Source organism: Peromyscus maniculatus, chromosome 10 (assembly GCF_049852395.1).
Source record: "Peromyscus maniculatus bairdii isolate BWxNUB_F1_BW_parent chromosome 10, HU_Pman_BW_mat_3.1, whole genome shotgun sequence".
Classification (NCBI taxonomy): Eukaryota; Metazoa; Chordata; class Mammalia; order Rodentia; family Cricetidae; genus Peromyscus; species Peromyscus maniculatus.
In genome coordinates, this window is record NC_134861.1 from 26,824,715 (window position 1) to 26,846,949 (window position 22,235).

The 22,235-nt window shown below is 42.2% G+C and overlaps 1 pseudogene; it reads left to right on the forward strand.

Moving 5' to 3' along the window:
* Positions 1–691: 691 nt before the first annotated feature.
* On the forward strand, positions 692–1,149 carry LOC102903276 (large ribosomal subunit protein eL31 pseudogene; annotated as a pseudogene).
* The last annotated feature ends 21,086 nt before the right edge of the window (positions 1,150–22,235 follow it).

Consider the following 22,235-nt stretch of genomic DNA (forward strand, 5'->3'; position numbering starts at 1 on the left):
AGGCTCAAAGAGAGACCTTGTCTCAAAAAGATGAGTGAGGAAAAACACCTTGACATCAACTGCTATCTCCACATGTGCTTTGTGAGCAAGTACACCTTCACGCACACAAGTAAGAAAAATTTGGCAAATTCCTTTCATACTGCCAGTAGTTATCCACTGCAGTATGAAAGAGGTTCCTTGTAGCCTTGTCACAGAGTGAACTGTCATCGTTTTGATTTATTTTCTCAACTTGGTGTCGTCTCATTGTGTGTTAGTTATCATTTCTCTGGAATAAAGTTGAACATCTTATCATATATTTAAACACTATTTTCATGTATTTTGAGAAATTATTCATAATTTTGCTTAATGATTTTTTTATTTTCATCAATTTTGGATGTTCTTTAGGTATTTTTATAGGTTCTTTTATAGTTCCTAGTTCATACACACATACACAAATACATGGGGATCAATATTTTTAAAAGACGTTTTTTCCCCCTAAGGATGGAGTAATGGCTCGGAGCTCAGGAACACTGGTTGCTCTTCTTTAAGATGCTGTTTAAATTCCCAGTACCCACATAGCAACTCCCAGATGCCCTATAACGGAGTTCCTGGGGGATCTGACACCTTCTTCTGACCTCCGTGGGCTCCATGCACGCACACAGAACATGGAACTTATACACACAAAATAAGCCAGCAAAATTAATTAAAAATTATGTTTCCCGGTTATACTTGCGACGCGACTTTCCTTCCCACAATCCCCCGCGCCCGTCCTTTCCAACTTGGGCCCAGCAGAATAGCTCCCACAAAGAAGGGTGGCGAGAAGAAGAAGGGCCGTTCTGCTATCAACGAGGTGGTGACCCGAGAATACACCATCAACATTCACAAGCGCATCCATGGAGTGGGCTTCAAGAAGCGTGCCCCTAGGGCACTCAAAGAAATCCGGAAATTTGCCATGAAGGAGATGGGGACTCCAGATGTGCGCATCGATACCAGGCTCAACAAAGCCGTCTGGGCCAAAGGAATAAAGAATGTTCCATACCGTATCCGTGTACATTTGTCCAGAAAACGTAATGAGGACGAGGACTCACCAAACAAGCTCTACACATTGGTAACTACGTACCTGTTACCACATTCAAAAATCTACAGACAGTCAGTGTGGATGAGAACTAAGGTGCTGAGTGTCAAATTTGCTGTGTACCCAAGGATGACCTTGAGATTCAGATCCTCCTGCCTCTGCCTCCCTCGTGCTGGGATTACAGGCGTGTGTTAAGACTCCTGGTTTCATGTGGGTGCTGGGACTTGAGCCCAAGGTTTCTGCACCTGGAAAAGCACTCTGCACACTGAGCTGCCTTGCTGGCCTATTGTACGTTGACAGTTGTAAATACTTTCCATTCTGATGAATCACTGCCTCAGCCTCTGCAAAATCTTTACACTGCAAAGACAAGAAATCACTGTGGTTTTAGACTGTCCTCACAAGCCTCTAGCTGGTTCCAGCTGGTTCTTGCTAGCTCTCTCCATTTTTTTTTACTCCAGACATTTTTAAGAGAAATAGCTAAACAATATTTTTATATTTTTACTGATCTATTTTCTTTAGGTTACTTTGTAACACTTTCTCAACTGATAAATCATTTTTCTCTATGTCCTAACTTCTGTCCACTTTTAAAATCTTCATAGCACAATTATTGCAGCTTTTTTCTGAATCAATATTCATTCACAATTATTCTCATATTTACAAAAATGATGCTTAGTTTCAAGTGTTTATAGTAAAATGAAGACAAAATTAATTTAGGCATCCAGTCTAAACACATATGAAATAATAAGGAAAATCCTAAAGAACTGAAAGAAGAAAATTATACATACATAACATTTGTAAATACATGTTGCATATGTGTATACACAGGGTTTGTGAGCAGGAATTGGCTTTAATCAAATGTGGAACCTGGCTTGACAGTCTGAGTGAGAGCGTGGTCCTCCTGTCTGGGGCAGAGGTTGAGTGGTCAGGCGAGGGAGGTGGATCCAAAGAGAGAGCTAGCAAGAACTGAGGCAATTATTCATGAATCTAAACACGCATACTTGATCAGGAGTCGGAGGAGCTGAAGCTGGTGAAGAAAATGTCCCAGGCCGCTCGGCGTCATTCACGTGCACCAGTTACAGTCTATGGCGTCCTTGAAGATCTAAGGATCCCAGCACTCAGAGGCAAAGGTGGGAAGGTAGATGGTATGCTTATCGAGCTCCATGCCAGCCAGGGCTCCAGAACAAACAAACATGACACCCTACCCAACTGTCCCCAGTCTCCCAGAACCACCCAGGAAAGGGAATCTGTCATAAATAATCTTTCTTGCATTGTAAACTTTTAATCTAAAATTATTTATCTTCTGTTTGAAATGTGTCTGGTATGATTTCCTTTGGGAAATGTTTTTGGTTGTTCGTGGCTTCTATTTCAAAATGTATTTATCATTCCCTGACATAAGAAAGCTACTTTCTCAGTCATATAATCTAGATTAGCACGGCTATTCTCTCAGCACTAAAGAACTTTCTCCATTGATTCAGGAAGTCACTGTTTCTAGGCATCCAGCTGTCAATCTAAAGGGCATGTCTTTGAAAGCATGGTTTTTGTTCTCTCTGCTGTAAAGCTCTGCTCCTTGTCTTTGGTGTAGAATATTTTCTTAATATGTTGTATTGAGCCTAGGATATGTTTTTTGTTTGTTTGTTTTGTGTCTGATTCATCATTATTAGTGAGTTCTCTTGCTTATTATTTTCACGTGTGGCCTCGACTCTATCACCTTTTGATCCCTCCTGGGCCTCTAGCTGGGGTGTGGGTCAGCTAGAAAGAGGTTTCCTTTTTCTTTTTTGCCACTAAAAGATGATTTGATCTCACTGTGATGAGAGGCCTTTGAAATTCTTTGAGATTTGTTAAGGTTTGCTTTAAGACTTTGTGGATTTAAAAATATCTGAAATTGAAGTTGTTTTCAACTCGTATCTCATTTACTGATTTGTTCAGCATTGTGGTTTGTGAAAACTGCAAGCAATAAGTATGTTGTTTTTCTTGTCCTCCACGTCTAGCTCAATGTCCAGAGCACAGAGCGGCCTGTTTGGTGACCTGGTTCTCCACTCCCAGTGGAGCCCCTACACACATGTGCTTCATGATCTCAAGCTGTTCTTTGAAGTGTGTATGTGACAGCTTGATCCAGCACAAAAAATGTCTTTAGCAAGCTGAGGACTTTCCTTCAAATCTAGATATCTTATTATAGCATATTTCTACCTACAAATAATCTGGGATCTATTTTATATTGGTAATTTAACTGATTCAATTGTAATTGGTATCAAAAAGTTGTACTGATTTTTCTAGGTGCTAGGTGTTTATTTCTTTCATTTTTATTTTTTACCTATAGGCTAGAATGTACAGCAGAATAATCTGAAGGGATTTTCAATGCCACCTTCTTAGTTCTGTGGTCTATTGTATAATTTTATCCAAGACAATGTATAACTTGATCTCTGTGAGAGAATGTATGTGATGCACTGATCAATTGGTTCCAGAACCTATAGGAGACCCAAGGACTCCAGTTGCCAGTCCAAAGGGTGGAGGCTTAACCCTAGAACTGTGATAATATTGGGTTTGAGGGGAGCCAGAGTCATAAGGCAACTGGTTAAACATCTGAGGTGCTCCTTGTACCTCCATCGGGGAGTAGGAGGCCACTGGGACCCAGGGTACATTCTTGTCCCAGAATAGCATTGAAATTTGTTTGGCCTACATCTACAGATCAATTTCTCATATGAGAGAGAGGTGGGGGAGGAAGAAGAGAGAAAATGATGAAAGAGAGAGAAGAAAAAGGAGAGTGAGAGGGGGAGAGTGAGAGGGGGAGGGAAGAAGAGAGAAGGGGGATGCAAGAGAAAGAGAGAGAGAGAGAGAGAGAGAGAGAGAGAGAGAGAGAGAGAGAGAGAGAGAGAGAGAGAGAGAGAGAGAGAGAGCTGAGGATGCCTGGCTTTAGAAACGAGTATAGATTGAATCTGTAAGTGTTTGTGTAGTAACATGCACATGAGCGCTTTTTAAATTCCAATCACTCTCCTCTTCCTCACTCTCACCTTACTGATGGAATTTCATGATGAATTTGTGCTAATCACCTCTCCCCTGGTTCAAGCGTATGTTCATGCTCATCCCTTGCAAGACATTCCTTGTTTTATTAAAGCACTTAGGTTAACTGTGTTTTTTTTCCCTGTTGCTCTCTTTCTCTCTTTTCTTTTCAAAAGAAACTATAAGCTGGATATAGAATCAGGTTCATGTGGGAGGGGAGGACCCCTCTTTATTTGAATACTTTGAAGAATTCACAGCAGCTTAGCCAAGATCCCCATTTCCTCCCAAACTCGCATGATTATGCTAATTCAGAAGGAGCGTGTTGATGCACTATTAAAAAGCACGATCTGTCTCCAGCTTCTGGGTAGAGTGAGAGCAGCAGCCTTTAGTGGCCGTGTCAGTTGTGCCTGTGTTATTATTGTGCAGATGTGCCAGCTGCCAGTAGGCATTTTCTCTCTGATAGCGCTAACCACTTAACCGTGGGTCAGCAAGGTGCAGCTCTCAGCCAATAGATCTAATTGCAATCCTTCTATGTTCCCTGTGATTGCAGGTTTCTCTGGCTCTATAAACAAATAGTAATCAACTAAACCTGTTACCTCTGAGTAGAGATGTCACGATATGAAATATTAACTGTTCAAAATACAGTAATGATGGTTTAAAACTGTATTTGTTTCTTGAAAATAAAGAAAAAATTGTAAAAAGAAGAGAAAATCAGAGGCTGAAGAATTGGAATTCTGAAGGGCCCCTCTGGCTCTTTTCCCTTTCCATAAAAGCATTGCGTGTGTGTACGATGTGTTTTATGTGGTCAGATGCAGCGTAAATATTGTGTGCATCTTTCGCTGGAGTAACAATGCATTAGCAGCATCACAAATAAGCTCTGCCTCAGCATCTACATTTTTATGACATTTTTATGTTAATGCAAGTCAAACTTATGTTTTGCGATGTATCTAATCCATCCCAAATTAATCCATTTGTATTCCTATAATCCAATCAGCTCCAGCCTCTGCTGCTGAAAAGTTAGATGCAAAGTCCAAGGCATAAACATAGTAACAAATCTGGGTCCAGGGAAGCCTTGCTCTTTGAAGGTAATTTTCCTCCTTGGCACATGGAGGCAGTGTGGCTTTGATGGGCAGCAGGGGTCGAAGAGTGACCTGGGTTGAAGTTACCAACATAGATCATACACTGCCTTTGTATGTTTGCTTTTGTTATTTAACTTTGCTTTCTTGATGCTATTTGGTGATGCTTCCACTGACTTCAACTGACAATTTCTGATGAAGTTCCTAACTCAGGGCCAGAGTTTAATCATGTACTTATTGGTCTGCTGGGCTCTATGGTGAGCCTTTCTTGAGCATTGCTATTTATAGTCTATAGATACATGCTATACCAACTTAAAATTCACCATGTAGAATCTTACCTGCCAGAACTTGAATCCAAGTTTTGCACATTTAATTTTCCTCCAAACAGATCACTAAGGATAAAACTCTCACTGGACCGGAGAATTCTGGGCTTCATAGATGTGCTTTTCTGTTTTTCTGAGGCTGAGAAAGGTATACACAATTCCTCCAGAAAACTGAAAAGATGATGTTTGGTGCAGTAGAAAAGACACTAAATTACAGTCTCGAGTCAGGATTCAGTGAAATATGAAGAATAGCCTACAGTCTTAAAATTGGAGAAAACAAGTAAATGGGAGGTCATCCCACATGCACTAGAAAGCATCCCATTGCTAAGACACTAAGTTCAAAATCCCAGTGAAAACTGCAAGATTTGCACTGATTTTAAGATTTATTACAAAACTAATCAAAACATAGACCAATGGTACAGAACAGTGTTTGGTAAGGCATGAATACATTCAGCCAGGAAGTCATGGGCTTTTAAACAAATGCTTCTGGGAAAGATGGATATTCACATACAGAAGAAATGAAGTCAGTCCAGTACCTAACACCATATACGGAAATGAATGAAACTGAATTCATGACCTAAAACTATAAAACGTTTAGAAGAAAGTATAGAGTAAAAAGGTAATTTATACTAGATTTGGCTATGATATCTTGGCTATTATATCATAAGCACAGAGACACAAAGGAACATGTTGTACCTTATAAAATTAAAAAATGTTAATGAAAAGATACTGTCAGTGGAGTAATAAAGCAACCCATAAAATGAGAGAAAACATATAACATATATATATATCTGATAAGGAATTGATATTCATAGTAATATCTATATAATTCATGGTAAATAGGGAAGTCCTAAAACACAACAACAAAAACTAAAAATGGGCTAAGAACTCGAATAGACATTTCTTCAAAAATACATAAGGACATGGAATGATGATTGATATTGCTAATTAGTAAAATACCAACCAAACTATATATAAGATATATAATGAAGTACTCATACCCATTAGCACAGCTCCTATAAGCAAGCAAGCAAGGAAATCTGTGCATGTATGTGTGCACGTGCGCGCGTACGCACACACTCACATCAAGTATTAGTAAGGGTGTGAAAAAATGGGAACCTTCCTGAGTTGTTGATAGGGAGGTAGAAAGATGCAGCCATTACAGAGAACAATGGCAGGTTCCCAAAGAATTAAAAACACATTTGCTGTATAATACAGCTTCCAGCAATTTATTCCACTTCTGAGTAAATAGCCCAAAGAACTAAAAGCAGGTTCTTGAGATATTTTTTACCCATATCCATAGCAACATTAACCATAAAACTACAACACGAAAGCTACAAATCTGCAACACTACATCACCATTGAATAGTGAATGGTTGTAAGCAAAACGTGGCACATGTGTATACTGAATGTTACTAAAACCTGTTATTTTCTATTTTTTTAATTAATTTTCTATGTGTAGATGTTTTGACTGCTTGTGTGGCTGTGTATCCATGTGTGCAGTGCCCATGGAGTCCAGAAGAGGGCATCAGATCCCCTAGAACTGGAGTTACAGACAGTTGTGAGCTGCTTTGTGGGTGCTGGCAATTGAACCCAGGTCCTCTGGAAGATCAGCCAGTGCTCTTTCCTGCTAGTCATCTCTCTAGTCCCTTCATTACTGAAACTTAAAGTAGAAAGTTCTGGTATGTGCGATAATGTGAACTAACTTTAAGGACAATGTGACAAGTAAAATAAAAATAAACCGATCATAAAAAGAAAAATACTTGTAGTGATTTGAAAGGAAATGGCCCCCCAAAGTAGTGGCACTACTAAGAGGTGTGGCCTTGTTGGAAGAAGTATGTCACTGTGGGGTGGACTTTGAGGTTTCCTATGCTCCCAATGTCTCAGTCCACTTCCTGTCGCCTTTGGATCAAGATGTAAGGAAGATCTCCAACACCATGTTTGCCTGCATGCTGCTTTGCTTTCCACCATGGTGATAATGGACTGAACCTCCGAACTGTAAGCCAGCTACCTCAATTAAATATTTCCCTTTATAAGAGTTGTCCTGGTCACAGTGTCTCTTCACAGCAATAGAAACCCTAAGACAATTCTGTATGATGTTATTTACATGAGATACCAGGAATAATCAAAATGATAGACAGAGAAAGCAGTAGATTGGTTGCCAGAGGCTAGGATAAAGAAAGAAGCCATTATTGTGTAATAGGAAGAGTTTTAGTTTTACAAGATGGAAGGAGTTATGGAAATGAATGTTGGTGATGCTTGTATAGCAGTGCAATTGTAATTAATGCCACTGAGCTGAAAGTTTACACATGGGCACGACAGTAAATTTTATGTTTCTATATATTCTAATAAAAACATTAGGAGAGGAAAAGTCTATGTTTTTAATGGAAACGCTGCATAGTATAATCAATGTGCTGTCTTGGGTTCAAATCTCCACTCTACTGTAATGCTTAGCAGGTCGGGAAGTCGCTTCTCCGGCCCTAGGTTTTCTTGTCTGTTGTGTGAAGTTGTAACCTAACTCGTGAGGTTGCTGAGCATGTTCAGCAAGGGTAGAGGTAAAAGTGGCTGGCTCTTGGGAAGAGCTGATTCTATGTAATCTCTTCCATTGTTGTTCTCAGGATTGTGAAGTTAAGGACTATGAGGATTCTCAATGTTAAGAGGCTAAGGACTGAGGTCCAGAAGGACCAAATGCCCTTCTTATAATCACATAGCATAGCGGGACAGAGCTAGGCGACTCATGGTCCCCAGCTCCCCAGCACTGTCTGTCTTGTGCAGTTGGTCAGCTGGCCAGCTTTTGGCTTCTCTATAGAGAACAAATGCGAGCAATGCTACCCAAAGGCTCTGCTTTGCTGTAGCCCCACAGCATGTAGCTCAAGATAGGTAGGCATTGCCCTTTAGGTGAGCTGCTCTGGGAGACGATGGGGCGTCTCCTGGCAGCCGTGGACCACAGGCAGCAGGTTGGAGCTCTTCCCTCTAAGTCTCCATCGGATTAAGCTTGCTACCCTAATCCTTGATGATTTTTGAGGATGTCACACGTATCTACCTGGGGACTGACTGGGACACAGCCAGAGGTTTCCAGGAGACAAAGGCTGTAATTCATCATCTTGTATTCCCTCCGAGCTGGTTCTGACTCTAAATATCCGGCCAGTGTTTGGTCCGCCAGTTTCTGGTGGGCAGGGACAGGAAAGAAGCCTCAATTAGGACTGGAAACCAAAGGCTAGGAATTATTTTTGTCTTTTGTTCTATCATTTTGGCTCCCGGTAAAGATGGCCTCCTCTTAATGTGCCATTCTTTGTCTCTACAGCAGTCTCTGCCTAGACTCACCCTGTGCCTGTTAGGTTATGGGGTTGCTTTGACTGTGAGGGATTTATGGGAAAGAGGCTCCTGCCAAGTGTGGTCATCGATGTGACTTTCTTCCTTGAGCTCTCTGGCATGATACAAGACAAGACCCCTTTGTTGATTTGTATTTAACTCTAATGGGTCCACATGGCCCATATTCAGAGGGACACTGTCAGCTATTTTTATGAGAGGAGAGAAGATGGCGGTGGTGGCAGTGGTGATTTGTGTGTGTGTAGGTGGGGGCGGGTTTGAAGGGATGGAATTGGCTTGAAAATCTGCAGTGAGCTCTTTTCTCCTTTAACATTGATGCTGGGTAATTAGCAAAATGCGCACAGGGTTTTATCCATATTCATGCGCCCTTTCCCACAAGCATAAACAATCCAGTCTCTATTATTCCCTTGCCTGTGCAGCCCCCCCCCTCTCTGCCACCTGCAGAGTCCTGTGCTGCTCCGCTCACTCCATTCTGGCTCCGGTTGGGGGTTGGGGAGCCTCCCATGGCTGGGTGTGGGCACCAGTGGGGACCTTCCTGGAGAGCACAGGGGCTCCTCACCGAGGCAGCATCTGCGGCCAGCTGGAATCTTCAACAAAGCACGGTAACAGCTCTGATGACACGATCCTTGAGAGGACTGCGGGGAGTAGGTAGGGTCACATAATTGCTCCCGTGCAACAAAGAGTGCGAGGAAGCAAAAGGGTGGCACAGTTGATTGTTTTGCTCTTCCAGGTCCACGGTCCACTCCCCAAGGTGATTTGCCTGAGTCTTTGCCCTAGTGGGTTGACTTCAGAGGACCCTTCGTGGGTATTCCTTGCCTTCTGGCATCTAGAAGCCAAAGGTGCTTTGATATGAGATTAGAGGAGGTTGGGATTTGGTGGCCACTTGTGTGGTGTTGGTGATACTTTCATCTTTCTGTGGCCATATCACTAGTGGAGGCTGATTTTCCATGCCTCTATCCATCACCATTTTCAGTCCTAAGAGTGTTAATGGAGTGTCTCTGTAAAAAGTGCTTTCTATGTTTATCCTCTTCTATTAAGTTCCTAGAGAGACCAACTGTTGCCTACTGGGACCTCAGCTGCTGTGAATAACTTGCCAGTGACCACACAGCAGAGCCCAGCATTCCTCTACACTCACTTGGGTTACTCCTACTGGGTGACCATGTCCTCCTGCTTAATACCTTCTCAGCAGGCTATGAAACCACCAGCCAAGAAGAGATCTGGACCTTGTCCATATGCCCCAGTCCTTATGAATATGTATTAGTGTTCAAGACTGACTTATCTTTGTGGAGGCAAGAACCCAAGTATGAGCACAAACCGTGTGAAAGGCATGGTGGTTGTTTTGTTCTGAACATGTCTGTTCTGCCACAGAGGAAACGCCTGAGCACAATATCAGGAGACATGGCCAGGTCAGTAGGAGAGGTTGCAACCAGCCATCATGCTGACTCACTGTCAACCCAAGTCTCTCCTGTAACTAGGATCTGCTTAGCCTCTCTGAATTCAGTGTTTGGGAGACACAAACAGCCTCCTTTGCTCTTTTTACACACACACACACACACACACACACACACACACACACACACACACACAGCATGAAAGCAAACCATTGAAACCCTCTATTCATGATATGATACAGAAGTCAGCCTCAGCAACATGTGTTTATTCAACAGCCCCTAGATCTTCTTTCTCTCACCTGGTACACAGGTGGAGACAAGCACATCTTGTGCTCAAGGGGTTGCCAGGGTGAAGGGCAGAAGTAAATAGGACTCTGCTGTCTGTCTGTCTGTCTTTCTCCCTTATAAAAGAGTTTACTACAAACTGTACATTATGTAACTGGCAATTATTTACTGCATGCTTAGTGTGAACCCAACATGTGACAGACTGCAGAAGGTCACTGAAGGAGCTCAAGCATAGTGCTTGTCTTTGGAAAATGTCCACATTTGTGAGGGAAGCATGACGAGTCTGAGGGGGAACTACTAGAAAGACAGGAAGATACTTTATGTGCAAAGGCCAAATGACGTGTTGCTGAAGATCATATACAGTGTGGCTTGAGGAAGATTGTCGTGTCTGTGCTGGGAAAGCCTCATGAGAGACTTTTGGAAGGAAGGACTTGGCTAACACTGGTGGCTGAAGGTAATGTGACCACAGGGCTAACACTGGTGGCCGAAGTTGATGTGACCACAGGGCTAACACTGGTGGCCGAAGTTGATGTGATCACAGGGCTAACACTGGTGGCCGAAGGTGATGTGACCACAGGGCTAACACTGGTGGCCGAAGCTGATGTGACCACAGGGCTAACACTGGTGGCCGAAGCTGATGTGACCACAGGGCTAACACTGGTGGCCGAAGTTGACGTGACCACAGGGCTAACACTGGTGGCTGAAGGTGATGTGACCACAGGGCTAACACTGGTGGCTGAAGTTGATGTGACCACAGGGCTAACACTGGTGGCTGAAGTTGACAGGACCACAGGGCTAACACTGGTGGCTGAAGTTGATGTGATGTAACCACAGGGCTAACACTGGTGGCTGAAGGTAATGTGACCACATGGCTAACACTGGTGGCCGAAGTTGATGTGACCACAGGGCTAACACTGGTGGCCAAAGTTGATGTGACCACAGGGCTAACACTGGTGGCTGAAGTTGACAGGATCACAGGGCTAACATTGGTGGCTGAAGGTGATGTGACCACAGGGCTAACACTGGTGGCCGAAGTTGATGTGACCACAGGGCTAACACTGGTGGCCGAAGTTGATGTGACCACAGGGCTAACACTGGTGGCTGAAGTTGACAGGATCACAGGGCTAACATTGGTGGCTGAAGGTGATGTGACCACAGGGCTAACACTGGTGGCTGAAGTTGACGGGACCACAGTTTCTCTTCTTTGAAGCTTGAAGCTACTTCACAATAAAGGGCACAGAGGCTGAATTTGACCTTTACAACCAGGGTGCAATCCCCTCTTCCCAGCTGCCGTTGTCCACCCTGTAACAGCCTTTGGCTTAGGGATAGAAAATGTGGATGGTGACAAAGCATGTCTCCTGGTGGGTGACGTATTTCCACGGAAAGTCATTTATCCAGACACTTGGTTACCGACTTTCTTCTTCCCTAACACCCCAAAGGGAGAGAATAGCTTGAAAAAAATCACTAAGAAGCCCTTAACCTTGTAACATACAGTTTTTGCTAAAAATATATATTAATAATATATTATTGAGCGAGCATAGATGAAGAAGGCCAGGGAGGAGGAAGCAATAAGAGTGTGAGCGAGGTCAGTGCTCTTTGCCCGCAGACTCTGCAATCAATAAGATCTGGTCAATAACTGCTTTATTACTGCACTACCACCCGGAGCAAAATCATTTTTAAATTAAGAATATATTTTGCAAAACTGAATTAACAATATTGAATATTTTGCTCTTTGATATGGCTAGCCTTCAAAATCAAATTATTAAGTATGGAAAATGCTTACTGGCTGGAGCGTTCCTTTCTTCCTCCTCCTCACTTTCTCGGCCTCATTCCTCCTCTCCTTTTGGTTGTCCTCAACTCCACTCCTCCGCCCCCACTCCCAACCCCCACCTTACAGCCTAGGAAGGAAACAGCAGATTTCTAAGATCTCCGGCACAAGTGTGGATGTAAATTAGCATTGAATCCAGCACATGGAAATTAGGGAAGGAAGACACATTTGTTGGAGTCCAACAAAACTTCATTTCCTCTGAGAGAAAGGACTAAGGAGAGAAAATGGGGAATTCTCCACATGGGTAAAAACTGAAGTGAAAACCATCAACCTTTGGACTACTGTAGAATCTTTGGCAAGCGATGAAATCTCCCTATCACCCCCTCCTACCTCTCATCCTTGTTTCACCCTGTTCTGCTCTTTCCTCTTCCACAGATGGAGGGGACAGAGGAGAGTTTTAATGATTCATGTAGTGCACCTTTGAAGCTTCACTGGTGTTAAATCCACCACCCTCAAAAAACAAAATGACAAAAAAAAAAAAACCCAAAACAACAAAAACAAGAACATCAAACAAACTATCAGATATGGTTCTGTTATGTGAAAATTCTGTTATGCAAAAGTTTGCTATAAAGGCCATCATGGGCCAGAGCCCTGGGAAGTGCTTCACAATGTTATTAGATCAGATCAAACAGTATCTTTCTTTGAGGAAACAAGATGTTCACATTTTCAAACATTTCCATAAGGTTCCTCTCACTCCTGACATCTTAGGTCACTTACCACTGTTGGCCACTAGCAATTAAAATCTCCTACATATATTATGTAGGTGGTTGGGGCTGGCTAATATAAAATATTGACAAATAACAAATAAAATAAAGAATCAACATTGTTCAATATTGCTTTGGAACAAAAGTCTATGATTGTGTCCCGTATGTTTTAGTAAAACATGGTTAGTCTATACAAGAGTCTATACAATCAGAAGACAGGGTTGTACTCTGATTTTTTTCAAGTCTGTGCTCCCTTAGCACCTCGTACTATTTTTCTAATGTGTAACATTTTCAAGCCTGTTGTCCAATAAATTATTTATTGAAAACATTTGTATTTGCTATTGCAAGAAAGAGAGGGGAAGCTCTCTGTCCATCTATCTATCTGTCTGTCTGTCTGTCTATCATCTATGAATATATGTATCTATGTATCTATCTATCTGTTTGTATATATCTATCTGTCTATCTGTTTATATCTATCTTCTATTTATGTATCTATCATCTATGTATGTATGTATGTATGTATGTATGTATGTATGTATCTATCTATCTATCTATCTATCTATCTATCTATCTATCTTCTGTTTACCTATCATCTATCATCTATTTATCTATCTTCTGTTTATTGATCATCTATCCATCTATTCACCTATTCATCTATCTATCTATCTATCTATCTATCTATCTATCTATCTATCGATCTATCTATCTATCTATCTATCTATCTATCTATCTATCTATCTATCTATCTATCCATCTATTCATCTATCTATCTATCATCTATCTATCTATCATCAGTCATCTATCTATCTTCTATCTATCTATCTATCTATCTATCTATCTATCTATCTATCTATCTATCTATCTATCATCTGTCTGTCTATTTATCTATCATCTATCATATATCTATCTTCTATCTGTTTATCTATCATCTATCTATCTATCTATCTATCTATCTATCTATCTATCTATCTATCTATCTACCTATCTATCATATATCCATCTCTTATTTGTTTATTATCTTTCTTCTGTTTGTCTATCTATTTATCTATCTATTATCTATCTATCTATCATCTATGGAGAAAGCTGTTGAAGAGAGTAAAGAATTAGCATTTATATAGTTCTTTCTCTGTAATGGGCATACATTACCTAATTTAACGTTTCCAACAACTTGGAAAGGTGGCTAGTACTGTTTCTGTTATGTAGGAAGATAGCTAATTTAAATATTTGCCCAGGGTGCTGCTAAATGGAAAAAGTTAACTGCAAATTAATCTGACTTTCAAGTCTGTGCTCCCTTAGCACCTCATACCATTTTTCTAATGTATAACATTTTCAAGCCTGTTGTCCAGCAAATGATTTGACCAAACATAAAATACCTAACCTATTTAGTCATTCATTTCTTGTCTTGTATGTAAATTCTGGATCCCTTTGAGAAGTGCATACAACCTGTGGCCTTTCTACCAAAACAGACAGACAGACAAACAAACATGCATTAAAAACTTCAGATGAAGATTCCCTGGGCTGAGTACCCTACCAAAACCACAAGGATTCACTGTCCCAGTTGCTCGTTGAGACCAGGCTTCTTATAAAGAATGCCCAGATCTGAGAACAGGGAAAGTGAGTGCGAAGTTGAGCTGCAGTCGGCTCTGCATGTGTTCTCGGGTCTGGTTTGATCCTGGGAGTTTGTGGCTGTGCCTCACGGTGGTTGGTAAAAGGCTGTATGTATCAGGCGTGCTCACTGTGACTCTACTGCCACAGAAATGGCTAGCCAGTTGAAGTCTGCCTACACTTAAAGTTCTTTCTTTGGAATGTCTCTGAAAAACTGAAGAGAAAGTTCCTTTGTTGTTGTTCATTAAGTACCGTTGAGTCCCTACAGCATCTAGAATAGCGCTCTGCTCTGGGGAAACAAGGTCAATCCCAGTCTACTATGAGCTTGCTATATTTTAGGACGTTTTAGCTATCTTGGTGAGTCTGAAGAGTGTGCTTTCAATGAGGAAGGACTTTCAGGGAAACAACTAAAAATTACTAAAACTTCCAGCCTGATACCTAGTTCCTGATCCAAGACCTTCCTCAAAAGCATATGTCACCTTCAGGTCTGCTGTGATGGTTTTGTGTCTGACGTTGTTGTGCTTGATTCTTCCATGTTTTTCAGGCATTGGCAAGGTGGCAGACACTGAACATGGCACAAAAGACACATAAGTCCTTGAGAATGAGTTGGCCTAGGAGGAACTGACATTCTTCCTAGGCAATAAAACTACTATACTGTACCACTGAAGACAGGATCAGATGCCCAAAGAGTATCATAGGCAAAGGCCAACACATTGGAATTTCCAGTCAGGAGTGTATTATTGTCCTCAGGTAGCTTCAGAACATATCAAGGAGAACTTTAGGACAGGAGAAGTCATTGGTGATGGTGCATCCTCACTTGGGATGGAAACTCCAGGATTAAAGGGGTTATGGAGAAAGGCTGAGGTTCAGCACCAGGTGACAAAATCAGAGTCCCTGAAGAGGCTGTGGGTGAAGGTGCGTCCTTAGTTGCAGTGGAAACCCCAGCAGTCGCAGATGCCAGGACAGTGGAATGATCACCCAGGACAGCAGCAGGTGTGCAGTAGAGCCCATGAGACAAGCTGTGTGTGTGACAGATGGCAGCGTCAGAGAACTGGAGTTTATCAAGCCCCTGTGGAGCCCAAAAGATCGTGAGTGAGTCCCAGTTGTGAGACATTAAGCTACAAGATTTGAAGCTACATTGAGGTACTTTGGGTTTGCTTAAGTATGATTGCTTTTGTGCTCTGGTTCTTTCCCTTTGGAGTAAGAAAGTGTTCAACCTGTTTTGTTTTTTTAGGACCAAGAGTTAAGACACTGGATATTTTGAAGAGAAGTTGAACTTTTAAAGTATTTGATCTTCTTTAGGAATGTGGGACTTTGAAACGTTATACTAATGTTTTATATTGTGCTAGTAATGTGAGATCTTGGAATGGTGAAACGAGAAAGATGTTGGTTTCCTAGTGATGTGCTTGTGTGTCAAGTTTACAAGGAGTCACTTGTGTTGATTAGTTTTTATCGACCTTTGACAAAATAGAATCATCTGGGAAGAGGAAACCTCAGCTGAGGAATGATGTCCATCAAATTGGCCTGTGCATATGTCTGTGGGGTTATTTTCTTTATTAATGATTGACATGGGAGGGTCCAGCCCACTGTGGATAGTACCACCCCTGAGCAGATCGTTGTGAGTTATATAAGAAAGCAAATAGAGCAAGTCAATAGACAATTTTCCTTCATGGTTTGTGCCTCCAAGTTTGTGCCTTGAGCTCCTAAAAATAAATCTTTCCTCCCCAAGTTGCTTTTTGTCAATAATTTATCACAGCCACAGAAAGCTAACTAGGACAGACAGGATACATTAAACTGATTTTCCGTTTGGGATCCACATAAGCCATCTAGTAGAAGGATGTTGTATTAGTACTTTTAAATATATAAATCAAAGAAAAAGTGATTGGTGAAGGTGTGCTAACTTGGTATTTCTAAAGACGGTAGACAATTTTATTTGCAAGCAGTGTGCACCCCATCTCCATTAAGGATAATGGAAAGTAATCTTTAAAATAATGACAGAGAAATATTGGATGACTGACACCCCAGTGCCATTTTTTTTTTCCTATGAAGCATTTAAAACCCACTCTAATTGTTGGAATAGCCCAAAGGTGAAGATGTTTGTGCATGCTGCACTGACCAAAGTTAAAATGGAAGTGCTAGCTAACTATGTCTATCTGTCTATCTGTCTGTCTATCTGTCTATCTATCTATCTATCTATCTATCTATCTATCTATCTATCTATCTATCTATCTATCTATCATCTATCTATCTATCTATCTATCTATCTATCTATCTATCTATCTATCTATCTCAACCTGTTGTTGATCTTCCATTTATCTCTCTATCATCTATATATCTATCATCTATCTATATCATCTGTCTATGTCTTTTTATCTACCTATACCTCTATCTATCTATCTATCTATCTATCTATCTATCTATCTATCTATCTCAACTTGTTGTTGATCTTCCATTTATCTCTCTATCATCTATCTATCTATCTATCTATCTATCTATCTATCTATCTATCTATCTATCTATCTATCTACCGTTTTTCTTTTACCGTTTTACCCAACTGAAAAGCATCAATATATAAAAGTAACTCTTTTACTCAGGCCTTCCCCTCCTGAGTCCTGACCTGTAGCAAACCACCACACAGTTAAGCAGCTGATGCAACGTGCAGGGTGTGGGACTAAAGATTTTCCTATCCACAGGAGGATGTTGAGCCCCAGCAGGGATTCAAAGATCCATAATAAGGTGTTACTGAAAACAATATGCCACAGAACAGGAGTCATTCTGAATTTGAATATGACTGTTGGCTCTACCAGATGAATATGCAAGTCAATTTGGAGGTCATGATTAAGGAGAGATTAGATTGCTAGAATCCCACAGAATTACCTATGGGCTCCAAACCAAATCCTGCATCACTCAGGAAAAAATTTTCGTCCCTCTCAATACATATATCCCTTCATGCCAATTTTGAGAGAACTCAGAAGCCATTCTAGCACTTCCTCACATGCCAGCCTGGCCTGTTATTTAAGGGTGACAAACACATATGGCCTGGCTCTGCGGTGAGAGCACGTGAAGACGCAGGTTCAATAACCTCTCATTTTAGTGGAGAGGCCTGATGCTCGGTTGGCATTGTTGGAGCTGCATTTGATTGAATCTTATGAATACTGTTTAGCCTAGGTTACTATGTTGACATCCCCAAACTACAATGAAAATTTCCTTTTTGTGTGTCTCTGTCCAGCTCTGATTGCTTCCTGGAAGTCCCACATGTCCTTTCCTCTCTCTAGGACTGACACAGAGACCTCAGTTCTCATTGGCCATTTGTTAGCCTTTCTTATTTGGATGATGTCACCTAGCATCACCTCCAGCTTCCCTTTCTTTTTAATCAGGAGGGAGTCGAGGTGTTTTACCTAATTTAGATCGGGCCTGTTAGTTTGCCAATGCCACCTCCTGCCTAGGGCAATAGAATGGACTGTTTCCACAGAGGCATAATGTGCATGGCCAAGGGCCAGTTTCTCTGACCTTCTAAAGCAGGAGGGTGGATGGGGGGGCTCATCTTAGATTGAGAGGAGCAGCCTCCCAGGACCACAGGGACCTGTTTGGATGCCCATCACTTTGTTCTAGCTGCTGTCCTCATCCCTGTGGGGCCCTGGTGTTCCCACACAAGGGCTGGTTCCAGTGAGTGACAGGTGCGACCAACGGCCGCATGAGTTATTTCCTTTGGAGACCACAGCTGTGGCTGAGGCCAACGGATGGCAACATTGCCAGTGGGCTCTCTGGGAGCCATTCGCTTGGCTGTCTCTAATCTCAGGAAGGGCTTTTCAACTTGATGAAAATAACCCAAGAGTCGGGGTTTGGGTTGCAATTGCATGAGCTTCAGAGAAGGGAAATACACAGTGGAGAGAATATCACAGGACTTTGGAGCTAAAGCAATAGAACAGGACAGATTGGAGTTATATCCAAACTTTGCCATGTCCAAGTTCTCCTATTTGGGGCTAGTTTCTAATCCCTACTCTCCAACTGCCTAACAGGTTAAGTGGGGTGTGGTAATTCCTAGCTTATATTTATTACAAAGATTGGTTGCGTAAAGTTTTTTGGTTTAGTATCTGGCACAGCTGATGTTTGATACAGGCTAGGTATTGTTGTTGTCGTTACGACTGTCACAAAAGGTGCGGAGAGATGTGTGCTTTCTCTGGGAACTCACAGCTTCCTTCAGTCCATCTTGATGCCTGAGTGACGGTAGTGATGACACCACCCACGTCACTGAGGAGGAGGAGGATGGACCTGGTGCTGGAGTGTCTCAGGCACACGAGAGCACCACAGCACTCACACTCACTGTGTTTATTGTCATAACTATGTTCATTTATCAATATCCTTGAGAATCACGATGAGATGTGGCTACACAGTCACCTTGTGTTGACTTGGCACAGGAATTTGGTGGTGGTGATGGGGCTACCAAAGCAGAGGAAGCAGAAACAGTTGCTTCTAGCTAGTTTGAGACTTGTAATACTTTATTCACAAATTAATTCTTCAGAGGAACCAAAAAAGGAAGAACCCCAGAGCTTCTGCAGTAGTGGAACCCAAACCATTTCTCCATGTGCCTCTATTTTACTGACTTATCCTGAGGAGCCAGAGTTATCTCTCCTTACACCCCTGTTTAGACATTGTGTCATCTCAAGTGGCAGCTCCAAATCACCTGTTGCAAGACTATGTTCTTGAGTTGTCTCTCAGTACAAGAGGACTTGCTGACTGAAACACACACACACACACACACACACACACACACACACACACACACTACACATGAACATGTGCACAATCATACTCATGCACACATATATTCATGCACACACATGCACATACACACATTCTCATGCACACACACATGTACACATATCCATGCACATATACACAGGTGTGGGTTTAGTTCTCTTTCTTCCTTCTCTCTGTCCTGCTCTCTCTCTGTCCTCAGCATTTGAACATTGTACAATCCTAATGAAAGGACAAATTTATATTAAAAAGGAAGGAAATATCAGAAAACTCCTACCTAAGAAGTGGATGCATGGAATGCACGGCTGAGACACTTCTGGCTGACGAGGAAAGCGTGCTCCATGAGCTCCATGCCATGCTCCTTTCCTCTACTGCAGAGATGTGTCTACTACTCTGCTTAAATATGGTTTCTGGATCATGTCTGAGGTCTGTGAGGAATTTAGTGCAGAGGGAGAGAGCCATAACTCTGACACCCAGCCTGATATGCAAAGGAAAGGCTTTAGCTCATTACCTACCCTATGGTACAATAATTTGTTTCTGGATTTTTAGTACATTGGCTGTTTTCCAACACCTTTTAGAGAATTTGGATATCTCTGAATTAGTGGAGATTGAAAATGCTTTTGAATGGCTGAGGAACCTATACTGCTGATAACAGATGTAGGATCTATAATATCCAAAAGGGCAGTACCCCAAAGAATAAGTTAGCAGTTTAATAATAGATCCATATTGATGGTGACTTTCTCTTGGTTCCTAAAGGGAGATTCTCTATCATGTAGATAAGTTCAAGTTATTGTAAGATCTTCCTTGGCATGTCATATGTAAAGTTGGTCTGTGAACTGTGGAGACACTTCTTTCAGCATGTAAAAGCTGGAATGAAACCAGTAAGGAGTAGGGACCCCAGACCAGGTAGACAAAGCTAAAAGAGGGATTTGAGAAGTAATAAACAAAATAATAACAAAAAGGGCAGGATATTTGTGAGAACCTGGTTTAGGAAAAGAATTCCAGAAACTGAGAAGAAAGACCTTCAAAAGTGGACCATCCAAGAGGGGACGGGAGTCCCCTCTCCACTTCACCCATCCCTGACTCAAGTGTGTGGTACAGTGATTGAATAAATGAGTTTGTAGTGGAGCTATAAAGCTCAAAAGGAGATGATGAGCAAAACCCTTGGAAAGGAGAGACCCTCCCATGGATGCTCCAGGAGGATGGTAACTTGGAGAAGTCCTACTTTGATCCTTCACAGAAAGGATTTATTGCATCTTCACATCTCTCAGGAAGACACCTTGCAAAAGTCTCCTGATGTTCCCTGATCAGGAAGCTCTTCCTACAGCCTAAACTCCATTTCTCTAGTTATGGCTGATGTTTCTAACCATCTTGAGTTGCTTTCAACCTTTTCTCCTGGATCTTCTCATCTTCCCTTTGTAAGGTCAACTAATAGCTTCAGTTGTTTTCTATGGAGATTGTTCCCAGACCTCATGTTGTCTTTGAGCACGTCTCTATACCACATAGGTATTTTTATGGCTAGGAGGAGAGTCCTTCTGGGATGGTATTTTTACCCCCGGGTGGATCTGTGCTGTGAATAACCTGAGCCATTCTGGAATCATCCCCAGACCGGGCAGGTGGCAGCCCCATTTGCTCTTTCCTAAGCGCCAAGGCAGAGAAGCAACTCTGGCTCCTTCTCTCTGGACCGCGTGCCTCCGGAACACAAAACTCAGTCACAGACACCATATTTAAACAGAGCAGGGAAAAGACGAAAATAGACCAAAAACCTGTCCATGTGGGCCAGGAAAGCTGCATTTCCAATATGCTGTTAGCAAGACCCTGCTGAGATTCATAAAGCAAGTAGTTGGGGTAGAACCTGAGTAGTGAGCGGAACAACCGCCCATGGACTCAGCCCTGAGCATCGGTGTATGTAAGACAGTGTGAGGGGCAAGGTCTGGGGCAGAGAAGACACAGGCAAGATACTTCCTTAGGGCATAAGGAAGTAAGACAGAAGTAACTGAAACTATTAGAAGCAACACAAGGGCTTTATGATTTAGAGAAGTGGTTTCCAAATTTTAAGGTAAGGAGATCTTGAGATAGGTTTCAGAGCCTCAGTAGACGAAGCAAATGGGAAAGGACAGCTGCTGTGCTCTCTTCCTGTGGCACCAGGGCTGTGGGGAAGGCTAAAGACGAAATGCAGTCACGGCCAGGCACCTCTCCACCAGCTTTCTGAGCAGATTAGAGCAGAGAACCGCCCTCTAGCCTGATGAAAGACTGGGAGAACAGAGATGGCTTCTGGGGAAGAGCACACGAGGAAGTCCTCTCTCCTTTCTGAGAGGCACCTGAGAGTGAGCCAACCTTGGCTGTGTATCATTGAATGATGACTGTGGGAGGCATTAACTTCTAAACATGATTATGGCTGAAGACTATAGTTGATGTCAGCCAGAAAATATGGACAAAAGTGTTTTTCTATAACACCTAGAAGAGTCATTTGGAGGTCATTCCCTGTCACCTGGACGGGCTGTTGTCCCCATCCCATCTCCATGAGCCCAGAGACAATGAATCAGAGTAAAAATTGTAAAGAATAGCACGGATACTACCACAAACCTTCTAGCAAAAGAAGTTCAGCTCCAGAATAGATCTGGAGGGAGGGTCAGCAGAGATTTAAAAGACATGAGATGGGACTGTAGCTCAGTAGTAGAGCATGTGGCTACCATGTTTGAAGTCTTAGGATCAGTTTCTAGCATGTGCACACATATATGCACATGCAGAGTGGATACCAGGAGCTGTAAGAATGAAGCTATAAATGGGTGGATACAATCTCTACAGGGCAGAACTGTGAAGGGGAGATTCCAGACGTGCATGGAAAAGGAGGGTGCCAAGAATCCCTGCTCCCATTCTCTTT